The sequence below is a fragment of the Schistocerca americana genome, chromosome 2 (genome assembly GCF_021461395.2).
Source record: "Schistocerca americana isolate TAMUIC-IGC-003095 chromosome 2, iqSchAmer2.1, whole genome shotgun sequence".
NCBI classification, from domain to species: Eukaryota; Metazoa; Arthropoda; class Insecta; order Orthoptera; family Acrididae; genus Schistocerca; species Schistocerca americana.
The window spans coordinates 292,368,653-292,394,813 of NC_060120.1; positions in this window are offsets into that span (position 1 = coordinate 292,368,653).

Here is a 26,161-nt window from a genome sequence, read left to right on the forward strand (position 1 = left end):
CGTATGAAGCCAGGCAGTTGGTGTCGTGCAACCGAATTTCGAGCGAAAAGAAGGCAGAGTCACTTGTACCATGGCACATACCAGTGGATTACTGTTTCCGCAGATTTATATCTGTGTTCAAGGCATATTAGGACCAAAAATTAAAGAAAATGAAATATGGAAAATCTATAGAGAATAATGTTCAGTGTTACACCAGTAAGGTCTTCTTGCAGAAAATAATTCATCGCTTTTGTTGGCCTGGTCGGTACAGTATTCTTAAACTTCAGTCATTTCTGTATTGTCAGTTTGTACCATCACATTTTACGAATTTGGTCAACTATGCCTGATACGCAGCACAATAAACTGAACAGCGAATGCGACCATTTTATACAACATTCCAGCCACGTCTAAATAAAACTTGCAGTTACAAAGAAGAGCCTGATTCCATTAATTCTTTTATTAGGGGTGCCTGGTGTATGAAAAATGTTTGTTTTCGTCATCCGCTAGTCACTTCGCGTTTTTGTGATGACTGCGGGGAATAAGCAAGGAACTGTTTCATTGTTAGCAAAATATACATTATTCAAATATTGTCGTAAGAACTGGGCTGCAGGAATTGTTATAAAAAATTTAATCTCAACAAATTAAAGTCCCGATTGATGGAAGTCCTCCTTAAAGGAACATCTTACGCTGCCTCGATTTTCTTTCCTCTGCTAGTCACTTGTGTAACAATCACAGCTCCAAGAGTTTAGCTCAAAAAATGGCTCAAATGGCTCTGATCACTATGGGACTTAACTTCTGAAGTCATCAGTCCCCTTAAACTTAGAACTACTTAAACCTAACTAACCTAAGGACATCACACATATCCATCCCCGAGGCAGGATTCGAACTTGTGACCGTAGCGGTCGCTCGGTTCCAGACTGTAGCGCCTAGAACGGCTCGGTCACAGCGGCCGGTGCCAAGAGTTTAGCTGTCTATGTGAAGTGGAAGCTACTAAAAAAATTCATGATTTGAGACTTTGTGGTATGGTTTAGGTGCCAAAAATTAGTGTGTGTGTGTGTGTGTGTGTGTGTGTGTGTGTGTGTGTGTGTGTGGTGTGTGTGCACTTTGGACTTGGCGGCGCTACGTCATCCTGTCACGGCTGCCTCCGCTTAATTCCTGATTAGTGCGCTAGACAGGAAGGGCTGTACAAACCCCTGTTATAAGCGGTTCTTACTGTGGATTTTGAAAAAAAAAAATAGTTACAGTTCGCCTTAGTAGGTAAAATTATGGCAGTGCATTTATTTCGGTGTATTCTTCTTCCTAACTGAAGAATATCAGAGTAGGACTGGGTTATCCCCTTGCCAGTGTCAGTTGCTGCCCAAGTGACGCTCATCCTGTCTCTAGCACTTGTAGCCACTGCAGCTTGTTGTACTGTTGAGCTGGACTGTAAGGCGATTGGATGTGGATGTGTAAATGTGGCACAGAGCAAGAAATCTCTACTCGCAACTTCTCTCCTCACAGCCCACCGCTTCATTACCAGTTCACCACAAGCTACCTGCCCGGGCGGCCAGGGTCCACATCTCCTCTGGGTCCGGGGACGGAATCTCGGTGTTATCCTTCGGCACAGCTGCACAACCACCACGGGTCGATGCAAGAGACGGCCCGGACAGACCGCATTTCGCCTCGCATTTTGGGGCTGTGTGTTATATAAGAGCTCGTGTCTACCCGCGCTATCTGTGTAGGTGCAGCGGTAGGCATTCGAATTTCCTGCCGCCGTCGCACATCATTCTCCTCGGAGTGTCACACTGCACGCGTCGCGCTGATGTATACCTGCAATTCTTTCTGCATTTCAGGGAGACTTAGAGCAATGTCAAAGGATTTTCTCAGCCCAGAAAAGGTCTAGCAGAAGGTTCTGCAGTGTCAGCTCGGGAACTTCGTGTAGGCCGCTGCTGAAGCCGTCCCTAAGTCAGATTCAGAATACTGGCCGCTTTAAAAGTATTCGTTCATTGAACGCTAGATAGGAATACAATTCGACTCACGTAACGCTTCGCTGACCATTTGCTGGAAGGCGTGTAGTATTTCACAAGTTCCATTTCCAGGCGATCTCCAGAGGAACTGAAAACTGTGAGTGAAAACCCTGTGACCTGTAAAATTCAAACTTTAAGGCTCCCTAGTCCCACATTTCTTCCACTTTGCGCAAAAATATCTTCGTAGTAATTGGAGGCTCTCCTTGTAATACAATACTCTTACCTATACAGTACTTTAAAAGCTTCGCATTCGTTTTTGTTTTCCTATCAGATTTCATGTGCACAGTAACTAAACAGCATTAGCACAGATGGTCGAACGGAACGTGATAAAATTAATTTAAAAACTGAAAAGATCTATATTTAATCTCTGAGAATTAGTACGAAGCGTGTTCGGGACGGTACTTTTTAATTTTCGTGCTTGCTCACATTCCATTCATGAGTGGAACGGGAAGCTTTTATTCGAGATGGGATTTGTCTTATTCTGTTTTTAGGATCTTTATCAAACCAACACTTAGGGGACCAAAGAAGTCTAACACGTTCCTCCCTGATAACCCCCTCTTCCGACTTTCTAAACAGTCTTTGGCGAAATGTTAAATATCAGACATTTGGGATTTATCAGGACGTCTGCATAGCTCTCCCGCCACTCAAATTTGTAAGATTCGCACCGTATCATGCTAATTCGACTTAACATGACTTTCTTACTCTCGAGCATTACTCACATATGGGCCATGGAAGTAATCTATTTCGTACATAAAGTGAAGTACCCAGTCATCCCAGCATTAAATCGTTCCTGCGATTCTTTCTAACCGCAACCCAGTGAAGGTGAATTTTCCACGTCTTATATCCACAAATTGCTGCTCCCATGAAACTAATTACTCGTAATCATAAAGTCAAAGAATATTAAATTTTTAGTTGCATGTAGTGCACAACATTATATTTTATTACATACCTAGCAAGTTACACAGCGAAAACCAACAAAATAGCGGTTCTTAGTTGCTTTCTGCTAATTAGGTCATCACTAGATACCTGTCCGCCCTAGTAGCTGAGTGGTCAGCGTGACAGACGGTCAATCCTAAGGGCCCGGGTTCGATTCCCGGCTGTGTCGGAGATTTTCTCCGCTCAGGGACTGGGTGTTGTGTTGTCCTAATCATCATCACCTCATCCCCATCGACGCGCAGGTCGCCGAAGTGGCGTCAACTCGAAAGACCTGCACCAGGCGAACGGTCTACCCGACGGGAGGCTCTAGCCACACGACATTTTATTATTAGATACCTGACAGTCTGAAAATAGTTTCATAAGGTTCATAATAATCCAATATTTGTAGAGCAGTCGCATTTTTTTCCGTGCATTTTTTCCTTAGATATGCAGTTGTTCTGCCACCAAGCAATGGAAGATTCCAGTAAGAGAAGGAATAGTAGTAAGTACTATCACCATGCAGATGTTTTGCCGAGATCTAATAGATACCAGTAACTTTCTTTGAGCACATAGCACCCTTTCCTACATACTGGCCACCGTCGCTGAGGTCAATAATGCACGCCTGTGCCATGGCGTTCGAGTCGGAGGTAAGGCAGTTCGAATCCTAATGGTGGTGAAACTGTACCCGCTGGTATTTGACCGGCAAGGGCAGGAGGAATGGTGAGATAAGATTTTGAGCTAACATTTTGTTCAAAATTACAAATCTCTTGCTCTGTCTTATGAAGTGAGGTCACGTGACACTGATGATGGTGGTCTGTCCGTAGAATGGGGACGTGAAGCTCGGCGACCCCCTCGGTGTTGTTCGAGAGCAGTAGTCTGTGTGCGGGCTCCGGGTTTTACCTCCTCGCTTGTCTCCCATCAAGCGGCACAGGCGTGACGTTGACACTGTACCATAGCCGGTACAGTCACCTACAGTCATTAAGTGAGCTCAGCGGACAAAAAATTAGTCATCTCTGGAAAAATAATTGCAAGCATTGTGTAATACCGTGTAATTCAGACCCTGCACTTGACAGCCGTCTAGATTCGGTTACGAAGTCAGTCCTCAAGGCAGTACGGGTACGTCGCAAACAGGTTAAGCCACTCGCTGAGGATTTGGTCGCGCAATTCCAACGTATTGTGCGCATGGTGATGAGGCGTTTTACCCGCAGTTCCTACATGTCCCATAGATTTTCGATGGGTCTCAAGTCAAGTGATTTTAGAGGCCAATCGAGATGCAGTAGGTGGGAAGAGTGTTCAGAAAACCAGTTTCATATTCCTCCAGTGCGTTGAACTTCGCTGTCCGATGAACTTTGCCAGTGTGAACAATGGCTTCCTGTGAGGTGACCGACTCCAAATGTTCACTGCATACATTTTTCCACCCTAACAGGTTGGGATGGGTATGAAGTCACTGACTGGAGCAATTCCTGTGGAGTTTGGATGCGATTTTCAATTACGAGCCGTGAATCGTACATCCGGTTCCTTTCAGTCAGGATCGTCGTCCAACCACAATTCTGACGTCATGTTTCGTGGCAACATGTGTTACACCACTGCTGGCTGGTAGACCGTTGAACAGTCCGCCGCGAAACACCAACGCACCCAGCAACTTGACTCGCCCTATGGCCGTGGACAGGGTCAAACACGCCTATTATTTATGCACTTATTTATTTCTTAAGTAAAGACCTGCTGCCTGTTATTACATAGCAGATCATACATTGTGTGATTTTACATGTTCCGTCGTACAAATGTTTTTTTGTTGAAAATTTTACAAAAAAAACAAACCAAATAATATATATACACACAGATAAGCAATTGTGTCTAAACTTGTTGCTAACTTAGGTAATGACAGTAATGACATACATAATAGGTGGTGAATGTACTTTAATTTAAGTTGAAAAGTGTATTTAATGGAAGAAACAAGAGATGGAAATTTGACTTAGCTAAGATGTGACAGTTCTTCCCTTTACCTTCTGAGTGTATAGTTACGTCTGTTAAAAATGTGTTGTCTTGACAGTGATAATACTAATTTAATGTATTAATTAGTTACGTTATAATGTGTTTCCGAACTTAAGGTAATAGTGGAGATTGGGAGCTGATTTAAAAGTCATAGTCAGCTGCATCAGGTTCGAGGGTTCGGTAAAAGTTCGAACCAGTCACACGTGATGCAGCGAAAGAAGAAGAAATGACTCATATTCTGATAGTGTTACATGCTATGAATCGTTACAACAAACAGACTGCACCTTTTTGCCGCACTGTCACGTGCATATATTCTCCCGTGTTTACGTACAGTGTTCATGTGAAACATAAGTCTAAATGGTTCAAATGGCTCTGAGCACTATGGGACTTAACATCTGAGGTCATCAGTCCCTTAGAACTTAGTAAACCTAACTAAACTAAGGACATCACACATATCCATGGCCGAGGCAGGATTCGAACCTGCGACCGTAGCGGTCGCGCGGTTCCAGACTGAAGCGCCTAGAACCGCTCGGCCACACCGGCCGGCAGGAAAGTCTCACCGATCGCTACTGCCTTATGCTTACGTATAGGCAGTGTGTTGGCGACTGAACACGTGACTCGATTGCTGCGCCAGCTGTGAAGAACGATTCATCTGCTCGTGCACACTTGGGTGACTACCTTTTTGACCGACGGCGATCCATTTCAAAGTCCCACTCAACGCAAGGAAAAGGGCTATTGGACGGAGCAAGCAAGAGTTTTCCAGTTAGGCGACGATAAAAGCCATCGCGGTTTCCTAGCCAACAATACCATACGACTGTCATTTTTTTTCTTTCTCCCGAGAAGTGTTCGGTGGATCCTATACTCAGTAAAATAATATGTAACACGGGCGGTGCTGGTGATCTGCAGTTTCCTGAGGAACGTCCGATACCTCTGTTGAGTGAATGTAGACTAATCTCCATCCAGTGTGCAGAACTTTCAAGCGATACACAGAACTGGCTGAAGGAAGGGCTACTGTAGCAGTACTCCGCACAGGATAAAACAGGTAGGCCTACCTGAGACAGACCCGAGTCTCAGATGACGGTCGCCACACCAGCGAGATACGGCCCCCTCCGTTCTGCCGGATCGGGTGACAACGCCGGGAAGAAATTGCGATTCCGCGACGATTCGCAACCCGCTACTTGCGTCTTGGCAACACCGAGCGCTGAGCTGAAATTCATTACAATGCAAAATAATGGCTCTGAGCACTATGCGACTTAACTTCTGAGGTCATCAGTCGCCTAGAACTTAGAACTAATTAAACCTAACTAACCTAAGGACATCACACACATCCATTCCCAAGGCAGGATTCGAACCTGCGACCGTAGCGGTCGCTCGGCTCCAGACTGTAGCGCCTAGAACCGCACGGCCACTCCGGCCGGCACAATGCAAAGTAAACCAAGATATTTCGCAGTCGAAAACGAAATTACTTGCTGCCACTTTGCGTGTTACAATAAAAGTAGACACAAAAGTGTTAGCAAGTACACCGAAGCGCCAAAGAAACTGCTATAGGCATGCGTATTCAAATACAGACATACGTAAACAGGCAGAACACGGCGTTGCGGTCGACAAGGCCTACATAAGACAACAAGTGTCTAGCGCAGTTGTTAGATCGGTTACTGCTGCTGCAATGGCAGGTTATCGAAATTTAAGTGAGTTTCTACATCTGCGTCTACATGGATACTCTACAAATCACATTTAAGTGCCTGGCAGAGGATTCATCGAACCACCTTCACAATTCTCAATTATTCCAGTCTCGTACAGCGCGCGAACAGAACGAACACCTATGTCTTTCCGTACGAGCTCTATTACAATAAACGTAGTGATCGTTTCTCCCTTTGTAGGTCGGTGTCAAAAAAATATTTTCGCATTCGGAGGAGAAAGTTGGTGATCGGAATTTCGTAAGAGAATTCCGTCGCAACGAAAAATACCTTTCTTTTAATGATGTCCAGCCCAAATCCTACATCATTTCAGTGACACTCTCTCTCATATTTCGCGATAATACAAAACGTGCTGCCCTTCTTTGAACTTTTTCGATGTACTTCGTCAGTCCTATCTGGTAAGGATCCCACACCGCGCAGCAGTTTTCTAAAAGAGGACGGACGAGCCTAGTGTAGGCAGTCTCCTTCGTAGATCTGTTACATTTTCTAAGTGTCCTGCCAATAAATCGCAGTCTTTGGTTAGCCTTCTCCACAAAATTTTCTATGTGTTCCTTCCAATTTAAGCTGTTCGTAATTGTAATTCCTAGGTATGTAGTTGAATTTATGGCCTATAGATTTGACTGATTTATCGTGTAACCGAAGTTTAACGGATTCCCTTTAGCATTCGTGTGGATGATTTCACATTTTTAGTTATTTAGGGTCAACTGCCAGTTTTCACACCATTCAGATATCTTTTCTAAATCGCTTTGCAATTTGTTTTGAGCTTCTGATGACTTTATTAGTCGATAAACGACACCGTCATCTGCAAACAACCTAAGAAGGTTGCTCAGATGGTCTCCCAAATCGTTTATATAGATAAGGAACAGCAAAGGGCCTGTAACACTACCTTGGGGAACGCCAGAAATCACTTCTGTTTTACTCGATGACATTCCGCCGATTACTACGAACTGTGGCCTCTCTGACAGGAAATCACAAATCCAATGACATAACTGAGACGATATTCCATAAGCAAGCAATTTCACTACAAGCCGCTTGTGTGTTACAGTGTCAACAGCCTTCCGGAAATCCAGAAATACGGAATCCATCTGAAATCCCTTGTCAATAGCACGCAACACTTCATGCGAATAAAGAGCTAGTTGTGTTACACAAGAACGATGTTTTCTAAATCTACGTTGCCTGTGTGTCAATAGACCGTTTTCTTCGAGGTAATACATAATGTTCGAACACAATATATATGTTCTAAAATCCTGCTGCATATCGACGTTAATGATGTAGGACTATAATTAAGTGGATTACTTATACTACCTTTTCTGAATATTGGTGTGACCTGCGCAACTTTCGTCGAGCGAAGGGTTGAATATGATTATTAAGTACGGTGTTAATACGCCAGCACACTCTGAAAGGAACCTAATTCGTATACAGTCTCGATCAAAAGACTTGCTTTTATTAAGTGATTTAAGTTGCTTCACTACTCCGAGGATATTTACTTCTATGTTATTCATGTTGGCAGCTGTTCTTGATTCGAATTCTGGAATATTTACTTCGTCTTATCTGGTGAAGGAATTTCGGAAGGCTGTGTTTAGTAATTCTGCTTCGGCAGCACTGATGGAACGTGTTGTTATAGTCGGCGCACGAGCGATGGGACACAGCATCTCCGAGGTAGCGATGTAGTGGGTATTTTCCCGTACGAGTATTTCACGAGTGTACGGCGAATATCAGGAATCCGGTAAAACGTCAAATCTCCGACTCACTGCGGTCGGAAAATGGGACAGGGCCAACGACGACAGAAACGCAACCCTTCCGAAAATTGCTGCAGATTTCAGTGTTGGGCCTTCAACTAGTGTCAGTGTGCGAAGCATTCAACGAAATATCATCGATATGGGCTTTCGGAGCAAAAGGCCCATTCGTGAACCCTTGATGACTGCACGACACAAAGCTTTACGCCTCGCCTGGTCCCATCAACACCGACACTGGACTGTTAATGTGGACGCTGCATCTCGGCAGGGGACTGTTCAAGCTAGTGGATGCAGTGTAATGGTGTGGGGCGTGTGCACTTGTAGCGAAAAGGGCCCCCTGATACGTGTAGATAGGACTCTGACATGTGACACGTACGTAAGCATCCTGTCTGATGAGCTGCACCCATTCATGTCCATTGTGCATTCCGACGGACTTTGGCAATTCCAGCAGGACAATGGGACACCCTACACGTCCAGGATTGCTACAGAGTGGCTCCAAGAACATCTTCTGACTTTAAACACTTCGGCTGGCTACCAAACTCCGCAGACATGAACATTACTGAGCATGTCTGGGGTGCCTTGCAATGTGCTGTTCAGAAGAATCTCCATCCCATCCTACTCTCACCGATTTTTGGACAACCCTGCAGGATTCGTGGTGTCATTTCCCTCCAGCAGTACTTCAGACATTAGTTCATTCCATGCGACGTCGTGTTGCGGCGCCTTTGCGTGCTCGCGGGAGCCCTACACGATATTAGGCAGGTGTACCAGTTTCTTTGGCTCTTCAGCGTATTTCAATGCTAAATGGGTCCGTAGAAATGAGTTGTTGAGGGCGGACGCATGCGATGTCATTCTTTGTATGAAGGCTGCTGTATTTGGCACGATTACTTTATCTTTTGAACTTTTTTGTAATGGCTTCCGTAACTGTACTCCTAATGACTTTTGTAAATGACGCTTCTACTTATGACTTTATAATTTTGTTTGGCAGACTTTCTGAAGATGGGCAGCCCCCGAAACGTCTCATCATACAAATTTTTTGACAGCAAGTGACCAGTCCGTTTCTAGCGGGTCATTTAGCGTTTATGAGAGCTCTCAAATTTCTAGAGCTAGTCGAATCTTCGTTGCGCAATGTTTTTTTTGTGATCTTGAGTTGTGACTGTGACGTCGGTTCCATAGACTCGAGAGAACTGTTGCTGTGAGTGTTTTGCTACTCTCAATGTTTAACACATTTGGATGACAAATGTAGACCTTCATCTGTTCCTGTCTTCCACATTTTGTCGGCTAGCAACCATATACTACGAAGATGTAGTTTGATTTTCTTCTATAACATTAAGAGGCATTTGGAGTCAATTTCTGGGGCGGTTAGGTTTTGCGTAAATTTCATTTACTAATAGTAGAATTCGGTAAAACATTACATCTCCGACATCACTGCGGCCGGAAAAAGATCCTGCAAGGACGAGACCAACGACAACTGAAGAAAATCGTTGAACGTGGCAGAAGTGCAACCCTTCCGCAAATTGCTGCAGATTTCAATGCTGCGCCATCAAAAAGTGTCAGTGTCAGAACCATTCAACGAAACATGATAGATATGGTCATTCGGAGCCGAAGGCCCACTCGTGTAACCTCGATGACTGCACGACATAGAGCCTTACGCCTCGCCTAGGCCCCTGTTGATGACTGAAAACATGTCACCTGGTCGGAACAGTCTCGTTTCAAATTGTAGCGAGCGGATGGACTTGTATGGGTATGGAGATAACTTCATGAATCCATGAATCCTGCGTGTCAAAAAAATGGCTCTGAGCACTATGGGACTCAACTGCTGAGGTCATTAGTCCCCTAGAACTTAGAACTAGTTAAACTTAACTAACCTAAGGATATCACAAACATCCATGCCCGAGGCAGGATTCGAACCTGCGACCGTAGCGGTCTTGCGGTTCCAGACTGCAGCGCCTTTAACCGCACGGCCACTTCGGCCGGCTAATCCTGCGTGTCAACAAGGGACTGTTCAAGCTGGTGGACCCTCTGTAATGATGTGAGGCGTGCGTAGTTGGAGTGACATGGGAAACTGATACGTCTAGGTACGAATCTTGACAGGTAACACGTACGTAAGTATCCTGTCTGATCACCTGTATCCATTCGTGTCCATTGTGCATTCCGACGGACGTTGGCAATTCCAGCAGGACAATGAGACACCTTTCTGGAAGCCGTGCCATTCCAGCAATGAATACAAATGTGGTTCACGCATGATTTGAAATATACCAGGTTGTTGTTGTACCTGCTGGGACGCATTGAAGACACAACCCTGTAGTGTCCGCACATCACTGATTGGCGTGTCGTAGACCAATTCCTTCAAGTGCCCCCGTAACCAAAAGTCTAGGGGATTTAGGTCTGGGGAACGAGCAGCCGAAGGTGTGGGGACCTCCCAATCAATCCAGCGGTCCTGAAATGTTTGCGTCCGATGTTCGCTGGTGCGCCATCAGCAGGATATTTGTCCGTGTCACAGGGGCAGAATCGTCTACACTGGTTTGGAGGCCACGATAACGAGCACACGTTGGTCCCTTTCGCACTAGATTCGCCTGGTGAATACCTATAGGAGTCCAACGGGCGCCAGCTTCACGCGCACAAACCACCGGCCCGTAGCTTACGTGAATTGCGTTACCTGTGCGAAATTTCTGGCGCCACACACCTCCATAAATCTGTCAAGGAGGACTGGTCGAATCTACGCTACGCAGAATCGCTCCTGCATTTCGCTCCTATGGTGGACCAACATCCTGTTAAACAGAGAGTCAAAATATAAAAATTGCTAATTTACAGTAACAATGTCATTGCTACAAATGGGTTCCCCTCCTCCCCCCCCCCCCCTCCCTGTGATGCATCGGCGCCCAATACAGTGTCATTGTGACGTAATTAATTAGAACGGAGATTCGACTGGTCAGATTACGTATCTCAGTGTTTTATGCTCTTATGGTCTTCAGTCCTAAGACTTGTTAGATATAGCTCTGAACGATAATCGTACTTCTGCGAGACTCTCCGTCTCTCTGTGGCTACTGCAACCTGCAGTACCTGCATTTGAAACTGCTTACTGTACTCATAGAGTATAAATATCTATGGAGTGAGCGTAGTGTACTGCGCATGTTCTGAACATGAAGCCGGTCTAGTCACATGGCAATGGGACGTCGCTGCTTGTCTGCAATTTGTGATAACAGCGAAACTTTAATATTACACGTATTCACCTGTTTTTACATACGTTTCTACTCGTTTTAATGGTAATAACAGCCATTGGTCAGTATTGTTGTTGCTACTGATGTAAAGAGGAGTACGTGAAAGGAGGACCAGATACTTTTCATAGGTACGTACAACAAATCTCTAATAGTAAATATCATATTAATGTGAGGCGCTTTATATGTTTAAAAATATAGAGATGCAGTATTATCATGTCTTGTACTGTAGAGCAAATTTCTGCAATTTTTTTGTTTGTTTGTCCATGTGTTTTCGAGAGAAATGCTAGATAAATTTGCAAGTGCGTTTAAGCTGCCAGGCAGTGTTTACTTATTCGTGCTATGTTCATTTGAAGATAAACTTTATATTTCCTCCAGTTTATTCAGGTCCTCAAACCCTTGTGTGTACCTAAGTACGTCTGCATGAGAGAGTTTCCTACATTACATAATTTTTGTATTCTAGTTTCCCGAAAGATGAACAGAGAGTCAAAATACAAAAATTGCTTATTTACAGTAACAACTTCATTGCTAAAAATGCGCCCCCCCCCCCCTTTCCTGTGATGCATTGGCCCCCAATATAGAGTCATTGTAACGTAATTAATTAGAACGGAGATTCGACAACATGAATAAGTGCAATAGAAAACAGAAAAAGGTATTATTGGCTGTCGCTTCTTTTCCCGCACCCAAAAAAACGTAAGTAACGTGGAACTGAGCTATGATACTGCGGCGAAAAAGCACAATACCCTTGCTCTTCACAGCTTTAAGATGTCTATAAGACGCATATGCAAAGGATACTTCTGAAGGTGATCTATCAGTTCTAGCGAAGTAATAACACTCAAAATACGCTAAGCGCTATACGGACTAACATGTACCGTCCCAATACCACGTGACTTAAGCATCAGGAGATGTTGCGGACAGATGTCTCGTTCTGAGCATCCGAATGCTGACTCCATGGATATTTATACTCCATGACTGTACTGGAGACTAGGTCTCTGCCTGTAGTTTTTACCGCCTTACTTTCCTTCCAGTACCAAAACGATGATTCCTCGATGTCTCAAGACATACCCTCTCAATTGAGTCCTTCTCTTACCCTAGTTGTGTCACAATTTTTATCTCGCAGATGCAATTCAGTAATTCCTCATTAGTAATCCGATGAACACGTCTAATCTTCAGAATTCTTCTGCAGCATTCAAATAATACTGCTCTTCTCTTGTCTGAATGTTTTATCTTCCACTTTTCACGTCCGCACGGAGCTACAGTCTACACAAATCTATACTAATTTTTAAATCTGTAAAACTGTCTTGTCTATCTGTCTTTGAACAAGCTAATGTCGAAAACTACTAGAAGAATTTTCATGTGATTTCCGCATGTAACTTGAGCATAGCTTGGGTACCGTATAGGCTATAGATGTCTCTCTAATTCCCGATGATATGAACCGTTATTAACATTCAATCACCCTGACATACTACTAATGCTAGAGAAGTTCTGCTGTACAGTAGCCGCGCGGGGTAGCCGTACTGTATGAGGCGCCTTGTCACTGTCCCCACGGCTGCCCCCGTCGGAGGTTCGAGTCCTCCCTCGGGCATGGGTGTGTGTGTTGCACTCAGCGTAAGTTAGTTTAGGTTAGTTTAAGTAGTGTGAAAGCCAGGGAACGACGACCTCAGCAGTTTGGTCCCATAGTCCTTACCACAAATTTCCAATTTTTTTTTTCCTGTACAGTAAACATCTATATGTTGGCTGTAACATACACTAAAACTCATCATTCAGGCACCTACCATTGTCTTAGCGAACATAGATACAGAGCGGCTCTCTTAAAATAGTAATATTGTGTTTTGATATATATTCACAACTTCTTACTAGAGTGGACCGAACACAAATAATGCTCATTACGTCTTTAATGTGATAGAAAGCATCGTTTTCTGTCCCATTACAAACAAACTGATTTTAAAATGGAATTTTATATGGTCATTCGATATTTGTATAATCAGTATGTACTAAGAGGGACATTAAAAATGTGAAGAACAGGAAGTACTGCGACATAGCAAGGCGCAAATGTTTCCGTGTCATCTTCCCATTTCGATGCTTCTCGACGTCTAAAGACATACCCACCTCCGCCCCCCCCCCCCCCCCTCCCTGTACATATTCATTGTATATAACATTTTCATATCTTAGTATAACATCTTACAATGCTTCACGTTTTGTTAATAGATTGCTTTCTTGCTGACGCTCGGACATTATTGGATGCAGGGTGGATGAAGTGTTTCACAATCGACAAATAATGATGTAACAGTCAGAGAAATAGAAGTGCTGTATATCTCGAAGACAGATTAAGCAGCCAAGAGCGATAATGTGGACTATAATAAGTTTGGCGTGTTGTTGTGAAATTAAATGGACTCAGCGGCCAAGGGCAGAAGAGTGAATTGTTAATGTACATGTATTTTATGAGAAACGTCAGATGAAAGCAGGAACCTAGGAACTGTGGTACATATTAATTCAAACATTTTCAATCCAAAAGTTTGAAAGGTTAGACAGGACTATTTTATTAAGCACTATAGGGGTTATATTTACTGTCGTTTGTGTTAGATACGGTGACAGCGTCGAGAAAGGCTTCTACGGTTTTCACGACTCAGGAGAGTAGACTCGACGGGGTTTGATGGCAATGCGGCAAGCGAGGTAGACTGCATACAGTGGCCCCAACAACCATTGTCCCTCCACAACAGTCCTTAAAAACAAAGACTGTAGCCACAGCAGTGAGAACGAGTGTCATGAATGTGTGATCAGAGAAAGTGAGAGTAGAAAACAGTGTGATTCCAGTTAAAGGAAAGAAAATGAATGAGTAGTCATAAAGATGTGCTAGTACTAAAAAGTTGTCAACTGTCTTTGCATTTTGCTTGTGTTTAGTAGTTAAGTCTGTTGCAGAACAATATGACTAAAATAAGTTGATGTGGAGAGAATGGTCTGACATAAGCGATCAGCGATCAGCGAGAAATTAGATAAATATAAAGTCATTAGGGACTGCAGAGAAAAAAAAAATGTGGAGTTGGAAATAACGGAGTGAATTTAAGGAATATTTTGTGACAGAGAATTGTGTTACAGTTATAGATTTTCACAACACTTGAAGTTTTAGAACCATTGAAGGTGGTATGACGCCTGGCAGCGATTTCCTATGTCACTGACCGTATTCACTTCTACATACTAAAGTTACGTCATCAAATCAGCAGAATAAGGGAAGAAATGACAGTGGACGTATATTTAACGCGTATTCTGTTTAATTTTATATTGATTGGTGCAAACCGCATCTTAATCCGGCGTTTTGGTTTGTCAGATATTTTAATTTTAATTGAGCGAGTGTATCAGAATTCGCCGGCATGCACGATGGCTGCATCCGACCTTTGTAGCTCTGAGGGCTACCGAGCGGCCAATGAAAATGCAAGTCACCCACGGCGGGGGCGCAGTGAAGTATTCAGAGGGGTCTGGTGTCTTTGCGCGGGGATACTGACGGAAAAAACTAAACATTAGACGCTGTCTGCGGGGGTAGAAACTCCTTAGCAACAGCGTGTTGGATTCGCATAGAAACCTGAAGGATGGGGGAAGTAAAAATAGTGCATACGGAAAAATACGTTTTTGAAGATATAGCGCGATCGAAAAATTATTTCAAGCAGTTTTACCAGAGGGATTACACCGCAGGAACCAGTGTGGTGTCTAATGCACCGTCCAGTCACATTGACATGTCAAAAGCCTTAAGAACCACCTTTTGCAGCACGGACGACTGCCAGATGTGCAAGAGGAGAGTCATTGAGGGTCTGGAAGGCACCGACAGTGATATGGAGCCATGTCGACTCCAGTGCCAGCTGCCCTAAGTTTCTCCATTGACGATCCATAGCGTCAACAGCCCGATCGAAGTGATCCCACAGACTGTCGATTGGGTTTAAATCCGGGGAGTCTGGTGGCTTGCGGGTTGCGGTGAATTCATCCTGGTGCTCTTCGAAACACGGACGTACACTGCGAGCTGCGTGACACGTTGCATTGTCCTGATGGTAGATGCCATCGTGCCGAAGAAAAACGCAGTGCATGTAGGGGTGGACATGGCCCCCAAAGAGAGATGCACACTTGTGTTGATCCATTGTGCCTTAGAGGATGACGAGAGTTAGTTGGTTGCGTGTTCCTTTGATCAATCGCACGGTATGGAAGCCGTTATTATGTGGAACGTGTCAAGTGCACAAGAAATGCATGATACAAGATTTTCCAAATATATATGCATATTACAGTACAATTGTAAAGATTAATATTTCTATTATTTACCCCATTACCTTAAATGGCACAACATGCATATGCTGTATTAATATTTTGATTATTTATTCCTATTCAAGAATTCGTCTATGGTACAGAAGGAATTGTCATGGAGATATGATTTCAATTTGTTTTTGAAGCTACTACTGCTGTCTGTCAGACATTTTATTTCATCTGGTAATTTGTCAAAAATTTTCATAGCTGCATATTTTACCCCTTTCTGTGCCAAAGATAGGTAGAGTAAGGGATAGTATAAGTCTTTCTTTTTTCTGGTATTATGATCACGAATGTCACTGTTGTTTTCAAACTGATCCATGTTATTGAGAACTAATTTCATTAGTGAGTAAATGTACTCTGAGGCCGTTATAAGAATTCCCAATCTTTTAAAAAGATGCCTACAAGACGTGCGACTATGTACCCCACACAGTATTCTAACCACTTTCTTTTGAGCAGTGAATACTTTTTGTCTAAGTGTTGAGTTGTCCCAAAATATTATTCCGTATGACATCAGAGCGTGAAAGTATGCGAAGTATGTTAGCTTACTAATTTCTGTATCATCAAAATTGGCAATTATTCTGAACCTAGTCGCTTTAGTAGATCCAAAATACGAATTTTCCAATTAAGATTCTCTTCTATATGTACACCCAAAAACTTAGTATGCTCTACCCTGTCTACTGACTTCTGTAAATGTGTTATATTTATTGAAGGAACTGTACGTTTGCAGCACAAAATTGCATGTACTGTGTTTTTTTCAAAGTTTACAGGAAGCCCATTTGCAGAAAACCGATTAATCACTTTTCCAAAGACCTTATTTGTATCCAATTTTCAATTGGAGTTTCTTTTACTGGGTTTATAATAATGCTTGTATCATCAGCAAACAGTGTCAGTTCAGCTTCCTGTTTCATATAAGAAGGGAGGTCGTTCACATATATCAAGAACAGAAGGGGACCTATGACTGAACCCTGTGGAACCCCTAATGTAATATCACCCCAGTTACATGAAGTGGCAAACTTATTTAAAACACTTAACCCATATAAAGAGACTTTTTGTTTCCTGTTCTGTAGGTATGACTTAAGCCACTCATATGGAATTCCATTTACACCATATAATTGTAATTTCTGTCACATAATGTCATGGTTCACAAAATCAAATGCTTTGGACAAGTCATAGAAAATTCCTAGTGGTGATAGTGGTGACATTTTACTATTTAAAGACAGTGAAATTGTGCATTGCTGTCTCAGTGGAACAGCATTTTTGAAATCCGAACTGTGATTTAAGAAGTATCCCATTACTGTTGAGATAGCTAACCACTCTTGAGTACATTATTTTCTCGAAGATTTTTGACAATGCTGTAGGCAAGAGGGAGATCACCCAGGAAGCGCGACGAAAACATTCCTCAGCACAGAATACTCCCTTCTCCGGCCAAGGCCCTTCCCACGTTTGTTGCATGGTGTGTCCTATCTGTCCGATGGACCATAAAAAGTGATTCATCTGAAAAGGCAACCAGTCGGCACTCAGTGGACGTCCAGTTGCGGTGTTGGTGTGCAAATTCCAGCATTCGTCGTTGATGAACAGCAGTCAGTATGGGTGCACGAATCAGGTGCCTGTTGCGGGGGCCCATGCAGAGCAACGTTCGCTGTCGGCCGTTGAGGAGACACTGTCGGTACCCACTTGGTTCATCTGGGCGGTAGTTGCTGAACAGTTGTACATGTATTTGCCCGTACACATCGCCACAGCCATCGTCCATCCCTGTTACCTATGGTCCTTGCTGCACCACAGCTTCCTCGGCGCCGGTTTTGGATAGCGCCATTTTGCCACGTACCGTATACTTTAACCACGGAGGCATCCAGACAGTTTAAGAACTTTGCCGTTTCGGAAATGCTTCCACCCTTTGCCCGAAAGCCACTGATCGTACAGCTTTGGACGTCAAATAAAACGCTCCGTTTCCGCATTATGACAATGACTGCACTATTTTACGCGTACCTCCGACGTGCTTTATATACCCTCCACTACTATCGGTGCCACCTGTCGTCTGTGAGTGGTTATCGCTCGCTAACGTCGAACATAGGAGATGGATTGGAACGCGTAATATCAAAATCGTAATTTTAGGAAAAACGTGTCTGATTGCACAGTCGGCTAGAAAGATTCACCTAAAACTTACACTACAAATATTGTGGAAATGGAAAGTGTCATTGACGTGCTGTTTCCACAGAGTGGACTGGTAGTCAGGGGCTCGTATTGTTAGCCAATAAGCAGATTATGTTAATGCTATAATGCTTAGAAACTGTATATTTTGTGAAAAAATACACTTTTTTAAACGTAACAAACCCTAGTGACACTGTAAGACGTGTATATTTCTATTGTCAACTGTCAAACCACAATTTATGAAAGATGTTTGTATTTTATTAATAGGATTAAGTAGGAATAATTCGTATTTGTCATTTTGGAAATAACTGTGGTAGCAGGGAATGTCTGCACTCAAGTATTGTTGGCGGAAGAGACCGCACATTGATATAATTTTAAAAAGGCCGGGAGAGACCGCGTATAGATACATTTTAAGAAAAGAGCGGGAAAGACCGCGCATTGATACATTTTGTAATGGTAGCAGGGATTGTCTGCACCAGAAAGCATTGTTGGCGGGAGAGACCGCACTTCAGCGTTCGTACGAAGTCAGCAGTAAGCGAGATGTGAAGCGAGTCGGTAGCAGGTCTGAAGCGAGACGTTGAGAGGAGCGGTGTGCCTGCCAGCCACCAGCTATGATTTACAAGAGATTATAAACGGATGTACAGAGACATCAGCTAACTATTATCATAAGGCGAACTAATATTATTGAATTATTTTGTTTTGAGAAACTCAAGACTACTGAAGGTATGTTTGCGCAATGGTAGTTGTAAGGTTATTGTAAAAAGTAAGTCCCATTTGAACGTTTGTAAAATCATTTCATTACCAACAGTAATACACTAATTTTTGCCACCAATATTGCATTACTGATTATAATCCATCCCCAAAACCATCAACGTAAAACTTTGCAAAATTTTATTGTTGTCAAGAAAAAGTTTAACTATGAATTACGTAACTTCAGTCAAATTAATTAAAGAATAACGTCAGCTTTGCTGTTAAAGAATAACGTCAGCTTTGGTAATAAATACAGTCACTTATTATGACAGCCCACCAGCAGCTAATAGAGTATAGTTAACCAGAGTAAGTATATTCATGTCACAGTTCGATGTAGCAGTTAGATGGCGATCCAGTAACAGTAAAAAGGTAAGGAACTGTTTTGGGTTATTGCAGATAACGACTGAGGGCCACGACGACGACACATTCTATGTTTCGTCGAAATAATCAGCAAATCACTTTTAATAACAAGCATTTAAATTTGTATGCGAAGATTGCACTTATTATTTTTGAGAAAGAGAATTAATTTCAAAGGGAAGATTTGATTTGTTATTACAAAGCAAGAGATAGGAATCCTAAGGGAAGGTTTCATAGGTTATTGTAGAAGGGAAGGTTACGTAACAAAAGAGATATAAAGGAGACGGGAAGGTTTCAGTATTAACAAACTAAAACTAGGGTAAATTAGAATGTCAGTGGTGTTTGTTGCAGGATACTAGTGCGAGTCGTTTACGAGGTATCGTATTCTGAAAAGTTTCCACACCAGCACTTGTTCGTTGCCATTCAACCTGCGTAGTTGCTAGGGTAGATTTTGTTATGTTTGCTTACAGAGTGCGTGTGTGTTCCTTGGGTGCTCTGCATACATGCTAGCCTGTTACTGTCTGACATTCCAAGTGGTGAGTGTACTATGAGATTTAAAAAAGCAGAAAAGACCGACGTGATCACAGTGTATGGAGAGTGTGGGAAGAACGCAGTTGGTTGTTGTACTGTGTATGCGGCAAGATATCCCAATAGACGTCAACCATTTCGGAAGTGATTTATCAAGGTGAAAGTGGAAGTGTAACGCCTAGACGAGGTAACAGAAGGAAAAAAGTGACGACAGAAGAGGGGGAAATTAATTTTCTTGCTGCTATTGCAATTGATCCGCACTTGAGCTCCCGTGTAATCGCATGAGGAAGTGGAATCAGTCAGGAAAGTGTCCTACGCATTCTCTATCGACATAGGTTTCATTCCTATCAAATCTCTCTCCATCAAGAGGTGCATGGATACGATTATGGGCATCGTGTTTACTTCTTTACGTGGGCATTAAGACAGGAGACTCCAGGTATATGATACATTTTGTTTAGTGATGAAGCCACATTTACCAATCGCGGCCAGGTAAGCCGCCGAAACATGAACTGTTGATATGTTGACAATCTCAGTTGGCTTCGTCAGCTGGAACGTCAGCGTCCATGGAGTGTAAACGTGTGGTGTGGGACAGTGAACCATCAGCTCAAAGGCCAGTTTTTCATTGACGGGACACTGAAGGCGCGCAAGTGTCGCAGCTCCTAACACACCATTCTCCACGGATGCTAGAAGACGTTCCTCTGTAGACTAGGAGGAACCTGTGGTACCAACGTAATGGCTGTCCAGATCATAGTGCACGAAGTACTACAGCGTGTCTTCACGAAATGTTTCCAAATTGTTAGATTGGACGCAGAGAACCCGTACCTTGGCCGGTCCGTTCCCCGAATCTGACGCCCGTAGAACTTTTTTCTGTGGGAAGACGATGTCTGCAAGGACACACCAACTACACCCGATGATATGAAACGACGTATTAATGCAGCCTGCTCGGACATCTCATCTGAAATGCTAGCACGCGTGCAGCAGTCGTTCCGTACCGCACTGGGAGCGTGTATTGCCGCTGTCGGTGGCCTTTTGGAACACAACTTGTGATGGTCAGTTGTCTCGTTACTGGTCAGGACCCACATAACTAGTGTATACAGTTGCATTGTTCTTTAGTGTGTTCTACCACAGGTGCCGTACAAGTATCGGTTTGAGAACTTTTAAAAATACGATGTCTCGTAAACGACTTGTACCAGACTCCTGCAACGAACAAAACAGACATTCTAATTTACTCTACTTTTATTCTCTTAATGTTGACAGGTATTGTCCCATTCAAAAAATTATAGGTTTTCACAAAAAATACACTTTATAAGTATTATAACAATCCGTTATTGGCGAACAATACGAGCCCCTGACTGCCAATCCATTCTGTGAAAACCGCACATCAATAGCACTTTCCATTTTCGTAATATCTGCGGTGCAAGGTTTAGGTGTTCACCCTGTGTGCCCTGGTAGGGCACTGTTCGAAGCTTAATGTGTCGGGTGTTGACTGAGGACGTACCTGTAACTCTTTTGTGGAGTTCTAACGAAGTGGTGCAATAAGCTTTTTGGTCGTTCATCTCCTACTAGGGATGTCAAAATATGAACAGTCGCCTAGGTAGTGACGTTAATTGGTGTTTTAAAAATATAATTTTGACTGTAAAATTACCTACCGATTTAGACGTCGGTCATGTAGGTAAACAAAGCTTATGTTGCATTTTGTGTCATCTCTCGTTTTCCTGCCGGAGATAGGAGGTTGCTTATTGTTTTGTTGTTAAGTTTCTAAGTGTTGTATGAGGGCTATTCAGAAAGGAGGGAACGTTTCGGCATTAAAAAAAAAAAAAAAAAAAACAAAAAAAAACTAAGTACAAGAAATACATTTTATTATATACATCTGAAAGAGCGACTGACATACTACTTTTCCACATACTCACCAAACACATTGAGGCACTTATCATAGCGGTGGACAAGCTCTGAAAGACCTTCGTCGTAAAATTCTGCCGCCTGAGACTTCAGCCAATGAGTCACGCCCGCCTGGAGTTCCGCGTCGTCATCAAAGCGCTGCGTTGCAAGCCAGTTCTTCATCTTAGGAAACAAGTGGAAGTCGCTTGGTAAAAGATATGGCTGTAGGGCGGATGAAGGAAAATTTGACATTTGAATGAATTAGGACTTCTTTAGTGCGGTTTGCCGTGTGAGGTCGGGGACTGTCGTGCAAAAACAAAATTTTGGACGTCGGCGTTTGTTTTGAACTGCACTTTTAAGGCTATGGTAGTACCAGGCAGAATTTATGGTTGCTCCAGGTTCAAGAAAATCAATAAGAAGCACACCTTGCCTATCCCAAAACGTGTAACCATCAACTTCCTTGCTGACAAGGTTTGCAACCGTTTTCTTGTTTTTTTGAGGGTCCATTGTGTGCCCCCACTCCATGGACTGTAATTTTGTCTCGCAATTGACGTTTTTCACCCAAGTCTTGTCACCGGTTACGATTCGATGCAGTAATGAATCACTATGTTTGTGGTAGGCCTCCAGAAATGTCAAAGTTGCCCCATTCGCTGTTCTTTATGGTGCTCTGTAAGCATTTTGGGCACCCATCATGCACAATATTTGTGGTAGCCTAGCTTTTGAGTGACAATTTCAAACAACAAAGTCCGTGAAACTTGTGAAAAGAAAGCGAAAGCTCCGTTATTGTGAAGCGACGGTTTTCACGAATTGTTTCATCGACTTTAGCGACAAGATCGTCAGTGACAATGCTCGGGTGTCCACTCTTCCCTTCATCATGAACGTTGGTTCGGCCATTTTGAAACCGAATGCATCATTTCCGGACGGAATATTCACTCATTACGTTGTTTCCGTACACCTCGCACAATTCACGATGAATTTCTATAGGTTTTAGGTTTTTTGCGAACAAAAACCGTATCACAGACCGCACCTCACAACTGGCGGGATTTTCGATTGCAGCGCACATTTCAAATTCGAATATCGAAAAATCCAAACGCACAGAGACGTTCCCGCTGTCACGGATGGATGCCGACTGAGCTGCCGAGCACGCACATATCAGAATATACGCGATCGGCGCGCGCCTAGTGGCGTCAGACGGAAACGTTCCCTACTTTCTGAATAGCCCTCGTATTAAATCGTCGCTGTTCGCTCTTTGGTCACGACTGTGTGGGGCAGTTTTATTCAGCTTGGAGAATGTCATATGCCTTGTTGCCAAGAACAATCCGAACTGTCCTGGTGTTTCATTAACCAAGTCCTGTGTGGCAGCAGTATTATTGTGATCTCAGACAGAGGTCGCTAGAATGTTAAATTTAAAAGTGTCTCTTCTCAACTGGAAAGCGGATATGGATCCTCTACACCTCCCGCAAACTTGATCCCCCTCACTTGTTTGTCTCTCCCATCCTCTCCCACCTCGGTCTGCTGCCACGCCCGCATTCCCACATCCCACCTGCTCTCCATCTCTCCACTCTTCATACCCTCGCCCAAGGTGGCTCCCACCAACTCCCCTTCGCTGATGATGCCCTCCTCCCCTCCATCTACCCCTCCTACCAACTTCGATCCACCCCATCCATGCCCTGTGTTTTTCCCCAAGGGCACCCTCTCTCCCTTCTCTCCCTCCTCCCTTCCTCCCTCCCTCCTCTCCCCTGGGCTTCCCCTGCCCCCCTACCTTCTTTCCTCCCCCTCCCATCTCCTCTGCCACTGGCATCTACACCCTCCCCTCTGTTCGCAGCTCGTGGTCGTGCGGTAGCGTTTTCGCTTCCCACGCCCGGGTTCCCGGGTTCGATTCCCGGCGGGGTCAGGGATTTTCTCTGCCTCATGATGACTGGGTGTTGTGTGATGTCCTTAGGTTAGTTAGGTTTAAATAGTTCTAAGTTCTAGGGGACTGATGACCATAGATGTTAAGTCCCATAGTGCTCAGAGCCATTTGAACCATTTGAACCCTCCCCTCTCCCTCCTCCCCCACCTTTCACCTTTTGGCAGGTCCCCGGACTCGTACACATAAAGTGAACATTCGCGCGCTGGAGATCGTCGCCAGTGTGTGCCATCGTGTTAGTGATTCCATGTTTCGTCATTTGTGCTCCTTCGTTAACGTGTGCCGTTTCTGTCGTCTCTCTTAGTGTCCGAGTGCTGCACGTATTTCTTTGGACGCTACACCTGTGAACGACTTCATGTATTTAACGTTTGTGTGTCTACTGTTGTCTATCTACCGCGTTGTTTCGTTTTTCGAGGTCTCAGCTTGTAATAAATGTATTATCTGTGGCAGAAGAGCGGCGTAATATTGCCGCTGCCGGCCTACTCTTGTCTAAGATGTCAAAAAAACAATAAAGGGAAAAAAACTGGGAAAGTAAAGGCTACCGTGTAGGCTCTGGTTTATTTGGTTTATTTTGTTACTACTGTACACTAAAATACTTGTAAGACATAGGGCCTCAACAATAAATTGTGTTTTACCAGAGTAGCATGTTATTTATTTGATGTTGTATGGACCACTTCCTGGGTTGTATTATGATAAGGAGTAACTCCGTACACTAGTTGGAGCGCAGTGTGAGAACGACTGTAGGACAGGTAAGGGCAGTCAGGTAATGACAACTGGAGGACGGCAAATGAACTATGAGTGCCCAGAACCAGAAGGTAGGTCTGTGTTTTCACCTATTAAGACACCCTTGTCATTCTTCCGCTTACGAATGTAGACGGACCATCATAGCGAATGTTGCAGTTGGTTTCTTGAGCTTACTCCTACTGCCTATTTAAACCAATTCACTGGTAACGTTTATGTTGTTTGAAGTATGTATATGAGTGGATTTTTTACGACGGTCGTTCTATCCCGCTTCTCAACTTTAATAGTTTAATATCTGCCCAATCTTTCTCCTGAAAGCCCCGTCAGTTCAAATGGTTCAAATGGCTCTGAGCGCTATGGGAGTGAACATCTGAGGTCATCAGTCCCCTAGAACATAGAACTACTTAAGCCTAACTAACCTAAGGACATCGCACACATCCATGCCCGAGGCAGGATTCGAACCTGCGACCGTAGCGGTCGCGCGGTTCCAGACTGTAGCGCCTAGAACCGCTCGGCCACCTCACCCCGACAGTTCAGTATATCGTTAACCCCTTTCATCCCTCTTCTAGGCGGTCTTTCACATTTCTTCGCTCAGATAGTGTCCGTTCATAGACTCTTTTTTAAACGGTGGTTATCGTCCATTCCTTGGGGATGGTCATACCAAGTTTGTATTTTGCTATCTAACGCAGCGAGAATAGTGTCCTTTCTCCTATAATTTTTCGTATTCTGTCGTTTCTAATGTGTAATAGTCTGGAGGTACAACTTAAAGTTTCTTGTAGTGTAATTGTGTCCACGCAAGTTTGGTCAGAGTTGCTGGCAAACTGGACTTTATGGCCAAGGCATCATATCCCTTAATGAAAATTTTACGCAAAAATGTATTACTTGGAATGGTTTTCCTGTGGTAGATATTTATCACTGGACCTTAAACCATCTGTGGCAACGGCCTTGTCGCAGTGGATACACCGGTTCCCGTGAGATAACCGAAGTTAAGCGCTGTCGGGCGTGGCCGGCACTTGGATGGGTGACCGTCCAGCCACCATGCGCTGTTGCCATTTTTCGGGGTGCACTCAGCTTCGTGATGCCAATTGAGGAGCTACTCGACCGAATAGTAGCGGCTCCGGTCAAAGAAAACCATCATAACGACCGTGAGAGCGGTGTGCTGACCACACGCCCCTCCTATCTTCAACTGAGGATGACCCGGCGGTCGGATGGTCCCGATGGGCCACTTGTGGCCTGAAGACGGAGTGCTTAAGCCATTTGTACATTTGGTAAGAATAATTATTTGATTGGTATCGTCCAAAGATGGTGGTGCCACGCCAAAGTCGAAAACGTGCATCGCTGTCACAGATATTAGCGTTGTATCGCTGCAGTCCACAATGACGAATTGGAGGCACTCCTAAAGCCACACACTCTCTTCCAGCACCGCAGCAGCACCATCACACGGAGGTCGAGGTTGAGCCAAGCGTGGTCTCGCTCAGCCCCAGCTGGAGACCTCCAATGATGCAGTCAACATCATCTAGTTATGGCACCAATGCTACTCAAGTCGCATATAGGACTGTACTTTTGTAAATGTTGAACTTTTGCTACTCAGAGCGGTCGCGCGGTTTGAGGCGCCATATCACAGATTGCGCGGCCCCTCCCGCCGGAAGTTCGAGTCCTCCCTCGGGCGTAGGTGTGTGTGTGTTGTTCTTAGCATAAGTTAGTTTAAGTTGGTCTAAGTAGTGTGTAAGTCTAGGGACCGATGACCTCAGCAGTTTGGTCCCTTAGGAATTCACACACATTTGAGCATTTTTTTGTCAGACTTGTACTTCAAGAGAAGATTTTGTAATTGTGTGCAGCAAGAAATGATTTTCTGTTCAAACACAGCTGTAAACAACGACTCATTCCTGTAGCAATGGGATGTAAAACGTTCAGCAAATCATTTAATCATTCTTGTAATACAGTGAACTAACGTTCCATATGTTGGACTTCCGATGAGCCATCTCCCAAAACAATCAAGGAACTCACAGTTATGACCTGACGA